Source organism: Cheilinus undulatus, linkage group 13 (assembly GCF_018320785.1).
Source record: "Cheilinus undulatus linkage group 13, ASM1832078v1, whole genome shotgun sequence".
In the NCBI taxonomy this organism is placed as follows: domain Eukaryota; kingdom Metazoa; phylum Chordata; class Actinopteri; order Labriformes; family Labridae; genus Cheilinus; species Cheilinus undulatus.
In genome coordinates, this window is record NC_054877.1 from 2,458,806 (window position 1) to 2,473,275 (window position 14,470).

The 14,470-nt window shown below is 39.7% G+C and overlaps 1 pseudogene; it reads left to right on the plus strand.

Annotated features, from left to right (window-relative positions):
- The first annotated feature begins 657 nt into the window (after window positions 1–657).
- LOC121520105 lies at window positions 658–13,094 on the plus strand (annotated as a pseudogene).
- Window positions 13,095–14,470: the final 1,376 nt, after the last annotated feature.

The window sequence follows — 14,470 nt, forward strand, 5'->3', positions numbered from 1 at the left end:
AAACCTAGACTAAAATAATAAATGTTAAAAATGATGGACATGACGAAAGCTTCAGAGCGTTTCATTCTAAAGCCTAAAACTCAGTTTAAAATTAAAACTGTTCTAAACACAACTGCATAAGCCGAGAAAAGGAAGACTCAAGAAGGAAGATAAAGAACAATAGATGATTTTCTAATGCTTTTAACTTTATTAAAAATGGTTTCTATTTAAAACAGAATATTCATGATGAGCCTTTAATGGCTATTAGCTTCCTGAACTGCCTTTTGACACTTTTCTCCTTGTTTATTTAAATAAAACGTGTTTTATTGCTTTATATTGACTAGCTGGGCAACACACCATGTTTATATTTGGGATATAAAGTTTTTAAAGTCAGTTCTCCTTTATGCAGACAAATCTAGAGAAGACATGCAGGACTGTGGAAGATCAGATGAATGAATACAAGACTAAATATGAGGAGGCTCAACGCTGCATCAACGACTTCAATATGCAAAAAGCCAAACTCCAAACAGAGAACGGTAGGTTCTGTCAATATCTACATTATACATCTAGGAGCTTGTACTCGAATCTAATGCTTAAAATCATCTATCAGATGCCTCAGAGTCAAAGGTTTGCTGGAAACTTAAACATTTCTTCTGTATTTGCTGGATTTCAGGTGAGCTCTCGAGACAGCTGGAGGAGAAGGATTCCCTGGTGTCTCAGCTGACCAGAGGAAAAATGTCCTACACTCAGCAGATTGAAGACCTAAAGAGACAACTTGAGGAGGAGACCAAGGTGAGAAGAAGTTCTGATGTAAAGGGAAAGAAACTGACAGTTATTTCTATTGAGTTTATATTTCAATGTCATAAATTCATTCTTCTGTTCTTCCAGGCCAAGAGCGCCCTGGCCCACGCCGTGCAGTCCGCCCGTCACGACTGTGACCTGCTCAGAGAGCAGTATGAGGAGGAGCAGGAGGCCAAGGCTGAGCTCCAGCGGGGCATGTCCAAGGCCAACTCTGAGGTGGCACAGTGGAGGACTAAGTATGAAACCGATGCCATCCAGAGGACGGAGGAACTGGAGGAGGCCAAGTAAGTCACTCTGAGATTAGGATTTGGTGTGAAAGTCCTAACAGCATGTTTGACTTTGTCTAGCAGATCAGCTTTTTGTTTGTGTTATGTTCCGTCTTAAATGTAAGACGAACAAAAAGTTTGTCTGTTAGATGACTGAGCAGCCAGCTGTGTTAGCCGTATAGCTTATTCATCAAGTTGACTGCGGGAACATGAAGTCATGTGAATGATTGATTCTTAAAGGAAGAAGCTGGCTCAGCGTCTGCAGGATGCTGAAGAGGCCGTTGAAGCAGTGAATGCTAAATGTTCCTCTCTGGAGAAGACCAAACACAGACTGCAGAATGAGATTGAAGATCTCATGGTGGACGTGGAGAGGTCCAACGCTGCTGCTGCCGCTCTGGACAAGAAGCAAAGGAACTTTGACAAGGTAGAGTGGAACAAAGTATTAGTCAGCTCAATATTTAACAGTCAAGGCTGCAGACTTGAAACCATCCAACCTCCAAAACACAAATCATGGATTAACCCTTTCTTTGGCCTTTTAGCCTTCTATTTCAAGTCTGTGTTAGATCTCCTGCCTTCACATAGAACAACTTAAATAATAAATCAGAATCCCAGTCATTGATAAACCCTGTAGCTACTAAAGATCAGGAGTTCTAGGGCTGATACTTCCTAGGGTCCAGTAAAAGGAAGAGCATTGTTAGAAACTATAACTGTGTTCTGTCATCAAGAAGACTGGAATATGGATTTAGAGACTCACTGGGATAAAAAAGACCGATATCAGAGAGTGAAAAAAGTTAAGGAAAAGACGTTGACCTGTGGGGAATGTGGCTGGTTTTGTGGAATATTTTGTCAAAAATGCACTCATGCCCACACTTTAGCATACGATGACCATGTGTTCAAAACTCTGATAGGAAAACCAACATGTATGAGATTTTCTTTATCAGTGCACCTTTCAACACACTGGAAAGTGTAGTACATAAAACATCATGAACCAAGATCATTAAAAAAAATATGATTATACAACAGCAGTACAGTATAAATGTTGTTAGTTAAAACTATGACTAAAAATGTTGGTCAAAAGCCTTTTTTTCCATGACAGAAACAAGACTAAGACTAACAAAAATAGATCTGTGAGGACTAAAACTGACAAAAACTAGACTAACAAAAATAGATCTGTGATGACTAAAACTGACAAAAACTAGACTAAGACTAACAAAAATAGATCTGTGATGACTAAAACTGACAAAAACTAGACTAACAAAAATAGATCTGTGAGGACTAAAACTGACAAAAACTAGACTAACAAAAATAGATCTGTGATGACTAAAACTGACAAAAACTAGACTAAGACTAACAAAAATAGATCTGTGAGGACTAAAACTGACAAAAACTAGACTAACAAAAATAGATCTGTGATGACTAAAACTGACAAAAACTAGACTAAGACTAACAAAAATAGATCTGTGAGGACTAAAACTGACAAAAACTAGACTAAGACTAACAAAAATAGATCTGTGATGACTAAAACTGACAAAAACTAGACTAAGACTAACAAAAATAGATCTGTGATGACTAAAACTGACAAAACTAGACTAACAAAAATAGATCTGTGATGACTAAAACTGACAAAACTAGACTAACAAAAATAGATCTGTGATGACTAAAACTGACAAAAACTAGACTAACAAAAATAGATCTGTGATGACTAAAACTGACAAAAACTAGACTAAGACTAACAAAAATAGATCTGTGATGACTAAAACTGACAAAAACTAGACTAAGACTAACAAAAATAGATCTGAGATGACTAAAACTGACAAAAACTAGACTAAGACTAACAAAAATAGATCTGTGATGACTAAAACTGACAAAAACTAGACTAACAAAAATAGATCTGAGATGACTAAAACTGACAAAAACTAGACTAACAAAAATAGATCTGTGATGACTAAAACTGACAAAAACTAGACTAAGACTAACAAAAATAGATCTGTGATGACTAAAACTGACAGAAACTAGACTAAGACTAACAAAAATAGATCTGTGATGACTAAAACTGACAAAAACTAGACTAACAAAAATAGATCTGTGATGACTAAAACTGACAGAACCTAGACTAAGACTGACAAAAATAGATCTGTGATGACTAAAACTGACAAAAACTAGACTAACAAAAATAGATCTGTGATGACTAAAACTGACAAAAACTAGACTAAGACTAACAAAAATAGATCTGTGATGACTAAAACTGACAAAAACTAGACTAAGACTAACAAAAATAGATCTGTGATGACTAAAACTGACAAAAACTAGACTAAGACTAACAAAAATAGATCTGAGATGACTAAAACTGACAAAAACTAGACTAAGACTAACAAAAATAGATCTGTGATGACTAAAACTGACAAAAACTAGACTAACAAAAATAGATCTGAGATGACTAAAACTGACAAAAACTAGACTAACAAAAATAGATCTGTGATGACTAAAACTGACAAAAACTAGACTAAGACTAACAAAAATAGATCTGTGATGACTAAAACTGACAGAAACTAGACTAAGACTAACAAAAATAGATCTGTGATGACTAAAACTGACAAAAACTAGACTAACAAAAATAGATCTGTGATGACTAAAACTGACAAAAACTAGACTAACAAAAATAGATCTGTGATGACTAAAACTGACAAAAACTAGACTAACAAAAATAGATCTGTGATGACTAAAACTGACAAAAACTAGACTAACAAAAATAGATCTGTGAGGACTAAAACTGACAAAAACTAGACTAACAAAAATAGATCTGTGATGACTAAAACTGACAAAAACTAGACTAACAAAAATAGATCTGTGAGGACTAAAACTGACAAAAACTAGACTAAGACTAACAAAAATAGATCTGTGATGACTAAAACTGACAAAAACTAGACTGACAAAAATAGATCTGTGATGACTAAAACTGACAAAAACTAGACTAACAAAAATAGATCTGTGATGACTAAAACTGACAGAAACTAGGTTTAGTTTTCGTGTAGATGACTACAGCTAGACTAAAATGTTATGCAGTTTTTGTCAAACATCCAAAAGTCAGTTTTCATGTGATGATTTTATTTATTAAAGGAGAGGAGTAATCTAAACCTGGCTCTGTGTGAAACAGTCATTACACCCTAACCGTAATAACGGGTCGTTCCATCCTTGGCGTCAACAACTGCAAGTGTTTGAGATAACTGTGAGTCTTTTACATCACCGTGGAATTTTGGCCCACTATTCTTTGCAGAATTATTTTAATTCAGCCACACTGGAGGGTTTTCCAGGATGAACGGCCTGTTTAAGGTCATGCCGTTCAGATGGACTTGCTGGTGTGTTTGGGATCATTTATCTGCCTCATTTGACTGTTGGTCTGATGTTGTTTTAATGAAATGCTGTTAGTTTTACTCCATATGCAATGGGACACACACCTTCCATAACTTTTGCCCGGTCAGTCCACAGAGTATATTCCCTTAAGTCTTGGGGATCATCAGGATGTTTTCAGTCAAATGTGAGACGAGCCTTTGCATCCTTTTTGGTCGGCAGTGGTTTTGGCCTCGGAACTCTCCCATGATGCCATTGTTGCCCAGTGTCTTTCTTATTGTTGAGTCATGAACTCTGACCTTAGCTGAGTCAGTGAGGCCTGCAGGTCTTTAGATGTTGTTCTTGGCTCTTTTTGGACCTCCTGGATGGGTCATCCATACGCTCTTGGTGTCATTTTGGTTGGCAGGCCACTCCTAGGAAGGTTCACCACTGTTCCCAGTTTTCTCCATTTGTGGATAATGGCTCTCATTGTGGTTGGCTGGAGTCCCAAAGCCTTAGAAATGTCTTTTTAACCCGTGTCCAGACTGATAGACATCAACGACTATGTTTTCATCCGTTCTTGATTTTCTTTAGGGTAGGTTTAGGGGGCTTTTTCCCTTAATAAAGGAAATCATTAAAAATCTGACTTTTTCACAGCTCCTTATTTCCAGACTGTACCCATTGTTTGTGTTCGCTCCAGTGCAGCCAGTTTGGCGCAACTTAACATGAATGTTAAAAGTTGAATTGGACTGCCTCATCTGATACATGAACTCATAGTCAGCCTGTGAATCTGCTGCAGGTCCTGTCTGAGTGGAAGCAGAAGTACGAGGAGTCTCAGTGTGAGCTGGAGAGCTCCCAGAAGGAAGCCAGGGCTCTAAGCACAGAACTCTTCAAACTGAAGAACTCCTACGAGGAGTCTCTGGATCATCTGGAGACCATGAAGAGAGAGAACAAGAACTTACAGGGTAAAATCAACCGCCTCGTCATCTCTCCAAATCTGCAAAAATATTACATTTAAATTGTAATTATCATTATCACAATGTTTGATACTCAACAGAGGAAATTTCTGACCTCACCGAGCAACTTGGTGAGGGGGGAAAGAGCATCCATGAACTGGAGAAATTAAGGAAACAGCTGGAACAGGAAAAGAGTGAGATCCAGTCAGCTCTAGAGGAGGCTGAGGTACGGACTGCCTTTGATGAATGTATCTGTTAACTAAAGCGGTCAGTGCATACAAACAACCCTGTTCCCTTTCACCACCAGGCCTCCCTGGAGCATGAAGAGGGTAAAATCCTGAGATCCCAGCTTGAGTTCAATCAGATTAAAGCTGAAATTGAACGCAAGTTAGCAGAGAAAGATGAGGAGATGGAGCAGAGCAAGAGGAACCTGCAGAGGACCATCGACACCCTGCAGAGCTCTCTTGAAGCTGAGAGTCGCAGCAGGAATGAGGCCCTCCGTCTGAAGAAGAAGATGGAGGGAGACCTCAATGAGATGGAGATCCAGCTCAGCCAGGCCAACAGACAAGCTGCTGAGGCTCAGAAACAACTCAAATCTGTTCATGCACATCTGAAGGTAGACTTATGAAAGGAAGATCTTTGCTTCCTGAAGATGTTTTTTTACATTTAAGCTGATCATCATTACATACCCTTGTGCTGATTTCTTTCCATCAAGGATTGCCAAATCCAGCTGGATGAGTCAGTTCGGGCCAACGATGATCTAAAAGAAAACATCGCCATTGTAGAGAGGCGTAACAACCTGCTTCAGGCTGAACTGGAGGAGCTGAGAGCTGCTCTGGAGCAGACGGAGAGAGGACGCAAGCTTGCAGAGCAAGAGCTGCTGGATGTTAGTGAGAGGGTGCAGCTACTGCACTCCCAGGTGAGAGCTGATGACTGATGTCTGATTAAAACCATAAATATTCCAAATATTCTCCTCTGAAAAATCTAATTTCCTTTGCTTACAATTAAAAACAATGCAGAACACTGGCCTGATAAACCAGAAGAAGAAGCTGGAAGTCGATGCATCCCAGCTCCAGACTGAGGTGGAGGATGCACTGCAGGAGTGCAGGAATGCTGAGGAGAAGGCCAAGAAGGCCATCACTGATGCTGCCATGATGGCAGAGGAGCTGAAGAAAGAACAGGACACCAGCGCCCACCTGGAGCGTATGAAGAAGAACATGGAGCAGACCATCAAAGACCTGCAGCACCGTCTGGATGAAGCTGAACAGATCGCCATGAAGGGAGGGAAGAAGCAGGTGCAGAAGCTGGAGGCCAGGGTGAGTCCATTTCTACCATATCAGTTCAACAGACAGGCAAAGAGGGCTCATACATCACTGCTTTAAAGTACTGTTTAGTATCCTTAGAACCAGTGGTTCTCAACTGGTCAAGCCTCAGGACCCAGAGTCACTTCCTCATGAGAGATTGTGACCCACATTTCTGAAAAATACATGGATAGGTTTATCATTAAATGTTTGTTGGAGTTTCTGACCTTTAGCATTAGATGTAGTCCTTTTAATAGAAAACAAAGACGTATTGATTACTGCAGCCTTAACCTAAACCCCCTTTGGACTTGTGAGGTCTCTAAAGATGAGTTTTGATGTTTTCAGGTGAGGGAGCTGGAAAATGAGGTGGAGATGGAGCAGAAGAAGAGCAGTGAGGCAGTGAAGGGCATCCGCAAATATGAGAGACGCATCAAGGAGCTCACATACCAGGTAACTGTTTTCACATTTTTATTTTATAAACTCATTTTTGCTGTCATGGCCTTTAGCGCATGGAGCAACGATACTCTAAATTATCGTCAACTGTAATCCCAGGGATAAATGAAAGATTTTATAAATGCTGGGATCCTTTTTTATTTGCTTTTACTATCACAAGTTAAAAAACAATCACAAGTTGGTGGTGCAGGGGTTAGCACTGTTACCTTACAGCAAGAAGGTTTCTGGTTCACTTCCTGGTCAGGGCCTTTCTGTGTGGAGTTTGCATGTTCTCCCCGTGTATGCAAGGCTTCTCTTCAGGTACTGCGGCTTCCTCCCACCACCAAAAACATGCTCGTTGGGTTGACTGCTGACTCTAAAATTGGCCGTAGGTGTGAATGTGAGCCTGCCTGGTTGTTTGTCTCTATATGTCAGCCCTGTGATCGACTGGCGACCAGCCCGGTAAGATAGGCTGGGATAGGCTCCAGCACCTCAGCGACCCCTTACGGGATAAGCGGTGTAGAAAATGGATGGATGGATGCAGTGGAAGTTAGTGAAAAGTCTTGGTTTTACTAAATGATAACCTTCACTGTGAGAAACTGCAGCAACATCCGACCACTGAGTTTCAAGTTGTGCACAAAGCCTTGCTTACATCACCGTTTGACTTTAAATATGCCACTTTTGTTGAGAAAGTTTAAAATCTCATTTAACATAATTATGCTTTATAAGAGACTGCTTCATTCCTTCACGTGCTCCAGAGCATATAATCCCAATTCCTAAATAGTTTGGGCATTGTATAAAATATGAAACAGAATGCAAATCTCATAAATCCATATTTATTCATGATAAAATGTAAACAACATATCTGTCTTTGCATTCTCACACCTGTGCGTCTCTTTATGTTTGCTTTATTCCTGCAGACTGAGGAAGACCGTAAGAATACCGTGCGTCTGCAGGATCTGGTCGACAAACTGCAGCTGAAGGTCAAAGCCTACAAGAGAGCTGCTGAGGAGGCTGTAAGTTCAGAAAACTTATTCAATATTTATGTTGTTTTTAAGGCTCACTTTAACTTTATCTATGTCCAGAATGTTAATTAGGGCTTTGAAGGACTTTAAAAACTGTACTTGTAAATATCATAGTATGCAGCACATGTTAACATTGTGAGGATGATGCTTTGAGCACTTTCCAACACCATGCTGAGGATGTTCCAATTATTTTGAAATAGTTATTAAAAGACAATGTCTCATTTTCAGACTAAATGCAGATTAGGCTTGGATCATGCAGGGATGGAGAGTAACTAATTACATGTACTCAGAATACAGTAATTATAAAGTTTTTGGGGATTTATTTTGAAATGAGTACTTTTATTTCTACTTAGGTATGCTTTAACCAGAGTAAGTGTACTTTTACTAGAGTACTAAACTGCTCTAGTTTTTCCACCTCTGTTGAACTCACAGTACCATAGAGAGAGTGAACAGTAAAAACTGGACTGTTGGGGTTAAACTACTCAGAGTTGACTAACTCCAGTCTGAGTGAAATGGTCTTCAGTGTTGGAGTTATTTAACAGTGATGATCCGACTTTGCAAAGAGTAATTTGATCTAAGCTTCGTCCACTGCAGTGTTAATTTTGTCAGTGTAGTTGTGCAGTTTTAATTTTTCCATGATAAAAACTAGAATAAAACTAACAAAAATAGATCTGTGATGACTAAAACTGACAAAAAGGAAGTTTAGATTTCATCAAGATGACTAAAACTGGACTAAAATGTCATTTAGATTTTTTTGGACATTCAGAATGCGAGATATTTTTCCACTCGTGGTAATTCTGTCAAAAACACATGCATCTGTATCTATTCTGTCCCTCAGCTGTAGAAAGCAGGGACCCCAGGTTTGGCAGAGAAGATACTACCATGACTCGGTACCAGATTTAAGCAAGAAAATAAATGCTTGGACTAAAAGTAAAGACTAAAATGTGAGGACTTTGTATGGACTAAAACTAGACTAAAACTAAAAAGGGTAGAAATGACTAAAATGTGACTAAATCTAAAATGCATTTCATTTAAAGACTAAAACTAAGTCTAAAATTAGAAATGGCTGCCAAATTAATACTGGTCCACTGGTATTTCAAACCAGTGGGGATGTGTGGGTTTCCCATCATGCTCTTGGGCAGAGTGTTTAGATGTTGTCTGTTGTTCAGTGTTCTTTTGGTCCCGTTCTGGTGGATTGCTGTTGTTTTTGATGTGAGACACATTTGCACCATGGGTGAAGTTACCCACAGAGTTATAATTTGCATCTGTGACGTTAGGTGATTTTTATATAGGTGTGACTTTACCTGAACAACCTGTTGCAGATCTGTTCTCTTGTTGTTCTCGCCGTTAAGGAAAGATCACATTTTACTGTTCAAATCCTCAGTAGCTACCCAGGGCTTTTACGTGAGTAAATTAACCAGAGTGAGTGTACTTTTACGTGAGCACAGTGGTGGTGTAGTGTTCCCACCTCTGCTATTATGTGGTGTGTTACATTAACAACAATAATCACGCTGTATTTGTTCTGTCATTCCTGTAGGAAGAGCAGGCCAACACTCATCTCGGAAAGTTCCGTAAGCTTCAGCATGAGCTGGACGAGGCTGAGGAGCGAGCTGACATCGCCGAGTCTCAGGTCAACAAGCTGCGGGCCAAGAGTCGGGATGCAGGGTCAAAGGTAAAAAGCTCCTCTGGATTTCAGCAGAACACTGCATCATTTCAGTGTCAGTTATTTTAAGGTGTGCTTCATTTGTGAAAACATTCATTCACATATTATGGAAACAAATAAACCAGACTAGTTTGTAAAGATTTTATTTTGCTCTTTGATGATTTAGATTTTGTTAGTTGTGTTAGTGCATTCTAAAAAGTCAAGAAAATTAAAAATGTGATTCCTGTATAGGAAAGTTAGGTTAGGATAACAGGGTAAGATTGTGTTATTAGATATGAATGAAATCACTAAACTGAACCAGAGAGCCAGAGCATCTCACTTCAGTGTCTCCAGAAAACCACTAAAATCATTTTATAGACAGAGGAAAAAAATCAACATTTCCAGGTAAAGCACAGTAAACAAACAAACAAAAAAAAACAGAGAAACTTTTTCCACATTTTGTTATGTCACAGCCTAATTTCAGAATGGAATAAGTTCATTTTTTTGGTCAAAATTCTACACACAACACCCCATAACGACAATGTGAAAAAAGTTTTTTGAAATTTCTGCAAATTTATTAAAAATAAAAAACTAAGACACCACATTTTCACAAGTATTCACAGCCTCTACCACAAAGCTCATAATTGAGCTCAGGTTCTTCCTGTTTCCACTGATCCTCCTTGAGATGTTCCTACAGCTTAATTAGAGTCTACCTGTGGTAAATTCAGTTGATTGGACATGATTTGGAGAGGCACACACCTGTCTATACAAGGTCCCACAGGTGACAGCGCATGTCAGAGCACAAACCAAGCATGAAGTCAAAGGAGCTGTCTGTAGACCTCCGAGACAGGATTGTCTGGAGGCACAAATCTGGGGAAGGGTACAGAAAAATGTCTGCTGCTTTGAAGGTCCCAGTGAACACACTGGCCTCCATCATCTGTAAATGGAAGAAGTTCAGAACCACCAGGACTCTTCCTAGAGCTGGACCCCCGTCTAAACTGAGCGACTGGGGGAGAAGGGCCTTAGTCAGGAAGGAGACCAAGAACTTGATGGTCACTCTGTCAGAGCTCCAGCGGTCCTCTGTGGAGAGAGGAGAACCTTCCAGAAGGTCAACCATCTCTGCAGCAATCTACCAATCAGGCCTGTATGGTAGAGTGGCCAGACAGAAGCCACGCCTTGGTAAAAGGCACATGGCAGCCCACCTGGAGTTTGCCAAAAGGCACCTGAAGGACTCTCAGACCATGAGAAAGAAGATTCTCTGGTCTGATGAGACAAAGATTGAACTCTTTGGCGTGAATGCCAGGCGTCATGTTTGGAGGAAACCAGGCACCACTCATCACCTGGCCAATACCATCCCTACAGTGAAGCATGGTGGTGGCAGCATCATGCTGTGGGGATGTTTTTCAGCAGCAGGAACTGGGAGACTAGTCAGGATTGAGGGAAAGATGAATGCAGCAATGTACAGAGACATCCTGGATGAAAACCTGCTCCAGAGCGCTTTTGACCTCAGACTGGGGCGACGGATCATCTTTCAGCAGGACAACGACCCTAAGCACACAGCCAAGATATCAAAGGAGTGGCTTCAGGACAACTCTGTGAATGTCCTTGAGTGGCCCAGCCAGAGCCCAGACTTGAATCTGATCAAACATCTCTGGAGAGATGTGAAAATGGCTGTGCACCGACGCTCCCTATCCAGCCTGATGGCGCTTGAGAGGTGCTGCAAAGAGGAATGGGTGAAACTGCCCAAAGAGAGGTGTGCCAAGCTTTTGGTGTCATACTCAAAAAGACTGGAGGCTGTAACTGCTGCTAAAGGTGCATCAACAAAGTATGGAGCAAAGGCTGTGAATACTTACGTACATGTGACGTCTTAATTTTTTATTTTTAACAAATTTGCAAAAATTTCAAAAAAACTTTTTTGACATTGTCATTATGGGGTGTTGTGTGTAGAATTTTGAGGAAAAAAATGAATTTATTCCATTTTGGAATGAGGCTGTGACATAACAAAATGTGGAGAAAGTGAAGCCCTTTGAATACTTTCTGGATGAACTGTTCATACATACAAGTACCTCAGTTTATAAAATACAGATTTGTTTCTTACCCTGGTTGTAATGCAGTAATACCGCCAGACAGAGTGCATACAGACACTGGATTTAACCCAGTCATAGCACAGTTCTGTATGTTTTGTGCTGATAGTAAGACAAATATGTGAAAACAAAGAAAGAAATGACAGGAGTATTTCTTATGATGCAAATTAGATGTTCTGGGAGAATTTTTAGACATTTTGCCACTTTAAATCCTTTTTGGACATTTTTTACTCCATTTTTAACACTTTTTATGCCTGTTTTTGCCACTTAAACCAATTTTTGCCTTTTTTTGCCCCTTTTATCCAATTTTGGCCTATTTCTGCTACTTTAGAATCCCATTTCTTACTTATTTTAATTCTGTATTTTTTTTTTAGAAGAGGGCTTTTACATTTTTAAGAGGGCTATCAACTATGGCACACACAAATAAAAAAAAAAGTTTCTTTGAGAAGAGTGGTTATTATTCAGGTTAAATATAAAATATGGTGATCACAGATTAAATTTACAATAAACCATGATTTTGCCAACCTCCATTGTCCCCCGGTTTGGCTGGGCCCCAGAAAGCCCCCCCCCCCCCCCATGGGCAGTCTTGTCTGCATGGCTGTGTTCATCCAGCTTCAGGTACAGTGGGGGTCCCGGTCTCTGGCCCCTTTATTTTGGGGGTCGTGGGCTGAAAAGGCTGAGAACCCCTGGTTTAAACTATTTCATGTCCTACTGCCAAATGAAAAAAATCATTTCTTACTTTGCTGAAAGCAATGCTAACTCTGTTAGCCCATTAATGGCTTTATCCATGACGTTAGTATGACGCTGGAACACTCAGAAACATCCCAGTCATGATAAATCTGACGGTGACTTTCAGAGTAACTTTCCTTTAACGGCTCATTCACACTAAGAAGTGAGACGTACTGGTCACACTAGTGCTATACTGGTGTAATGTTGTGTTTTTGTTTAGCCTTCTCCGTTCATTGGCCTAGGATCTTATTTTTAACTGTGTCTGGATAAAAAAACAAGGAATTAATTTGGCCTTCATGAGATTTTTAGATCTTAGATGTCCTGTTCTACATTCAGCAGGACTCTGATTTCTTTTATACTGAAATGAAATAGTAAACTGTACTTATTCTGATGTTAACCTTGCGTACCACCTGTTGAGTTTGATCTCTCTTGTCTCTTGTTTCACAGAAAGGGCTGGATGAGGAGTGAAACTTGCAGACAGCCATCTAAGACCTTTGGAGACTCCTGTGCTGTAGTCGTCTTTGTCTTCAAAGCAGCTCTGTAGAATAAAGCAAAGTGCATCAAAATTACTGAGTCGTGTCTTTTTCTTACAATGGAGGAGGAATCTTTGCATGTAGAGTCAGTTTACTGCTGCTGTTAATGAATCCTCCATGATCTAAGCTAGGAAACTCTACGTACTACAGTTCAACCCTCAGAAAGGAACAAAGAAAGGAGAGGAGTTCACAGAGCCACCCTGAGCTCAGTCTATCAAAATAAAACAACTAAAATCTGCAACACACCAGTCTGATGGTCAAACCTGCCCACAGGATTGGCTGGGCCTCTAAAACACTCAGAATAATGGCACAACCCCGTTGTGTTGGATCAGTAGCACTGGTGCTAGCATCCTGACAGACAGCTCCCTTATTTTGGAGCTAAAAGTGTCAGTGTGGTTCTGATGTTGGACTCATTTATCCGTGCTACTTTTTAACCTGTTAACCACTTTTTCTGCCCATTTCTGCCACTATTGTTTGTTACTTTCATCAATCTTGTACAACTTTGACCCATTTTTGCCACTCTACACCATTTTTTGTCTAATTTGATCCTTTTCATCACTTTTTTTCTGCCCATTTAGAAAACTCTGAACCTTTTTTGCCTCTCACCAACTTTTGCCACTTTCCGCCCATTGTTTCCTGTTTACAGTATATCTGACACTATTAACCTCTTTTATCACTATTTATGACCATTTTTTCACTTTTAACTAGATTTGAACATTTTCCTGCTCATGTTTTCCACCTCTTTCACAATTTGCACATTGTTTGCCACTTTCTGCCTTTTTTGCCTCTGTTAACCTGTTTCTGCGACCTTAAGCCAATTTTTATTCTGTTTTAAAGAAGGGGGTTACATTCTTAAAAAGGCACGAAAAAATCTAAATATTTATTTTATTTATTTATTTATCTATTTTTGTTGGTTGTTATTTGGGTTAAACATAAATATGTTTATCACAGCTTAACTTTATAATAGACCATAATCCCTCTATCCTCCACGGGCTAGTTTGGCTGGGCCATGACCCCCTAATGGTGGAAGGGAATAAAAGCAACACACTGGTTTGATTGGTGACTCTCCCAAAACTCACCTAATGTATACATGAGCAACATTTTATTCTACACCTGGAGTGTGAACTGGGTAACCAGCACTATGTAGAAAGACAGGCCCCAAATCTCTTAATGCCACTGGCCTTGGACAGAAAACTTCAGGCCATTAAATCTGAGCCCCTTGGTGAAAAACACACAAATAATTCTGCTTCCAAAATAAACTACCATTAAAAAGAAACTGGAGGAGAGAGAGACAGATGGAGCAAAATCTGCAGGTCCTTGAGGATTCACAGTTACCTACAGCCAGTGTTAAGAACTCACTCTACAGTAGAAATAAACATGTTTACTGACGGCTTT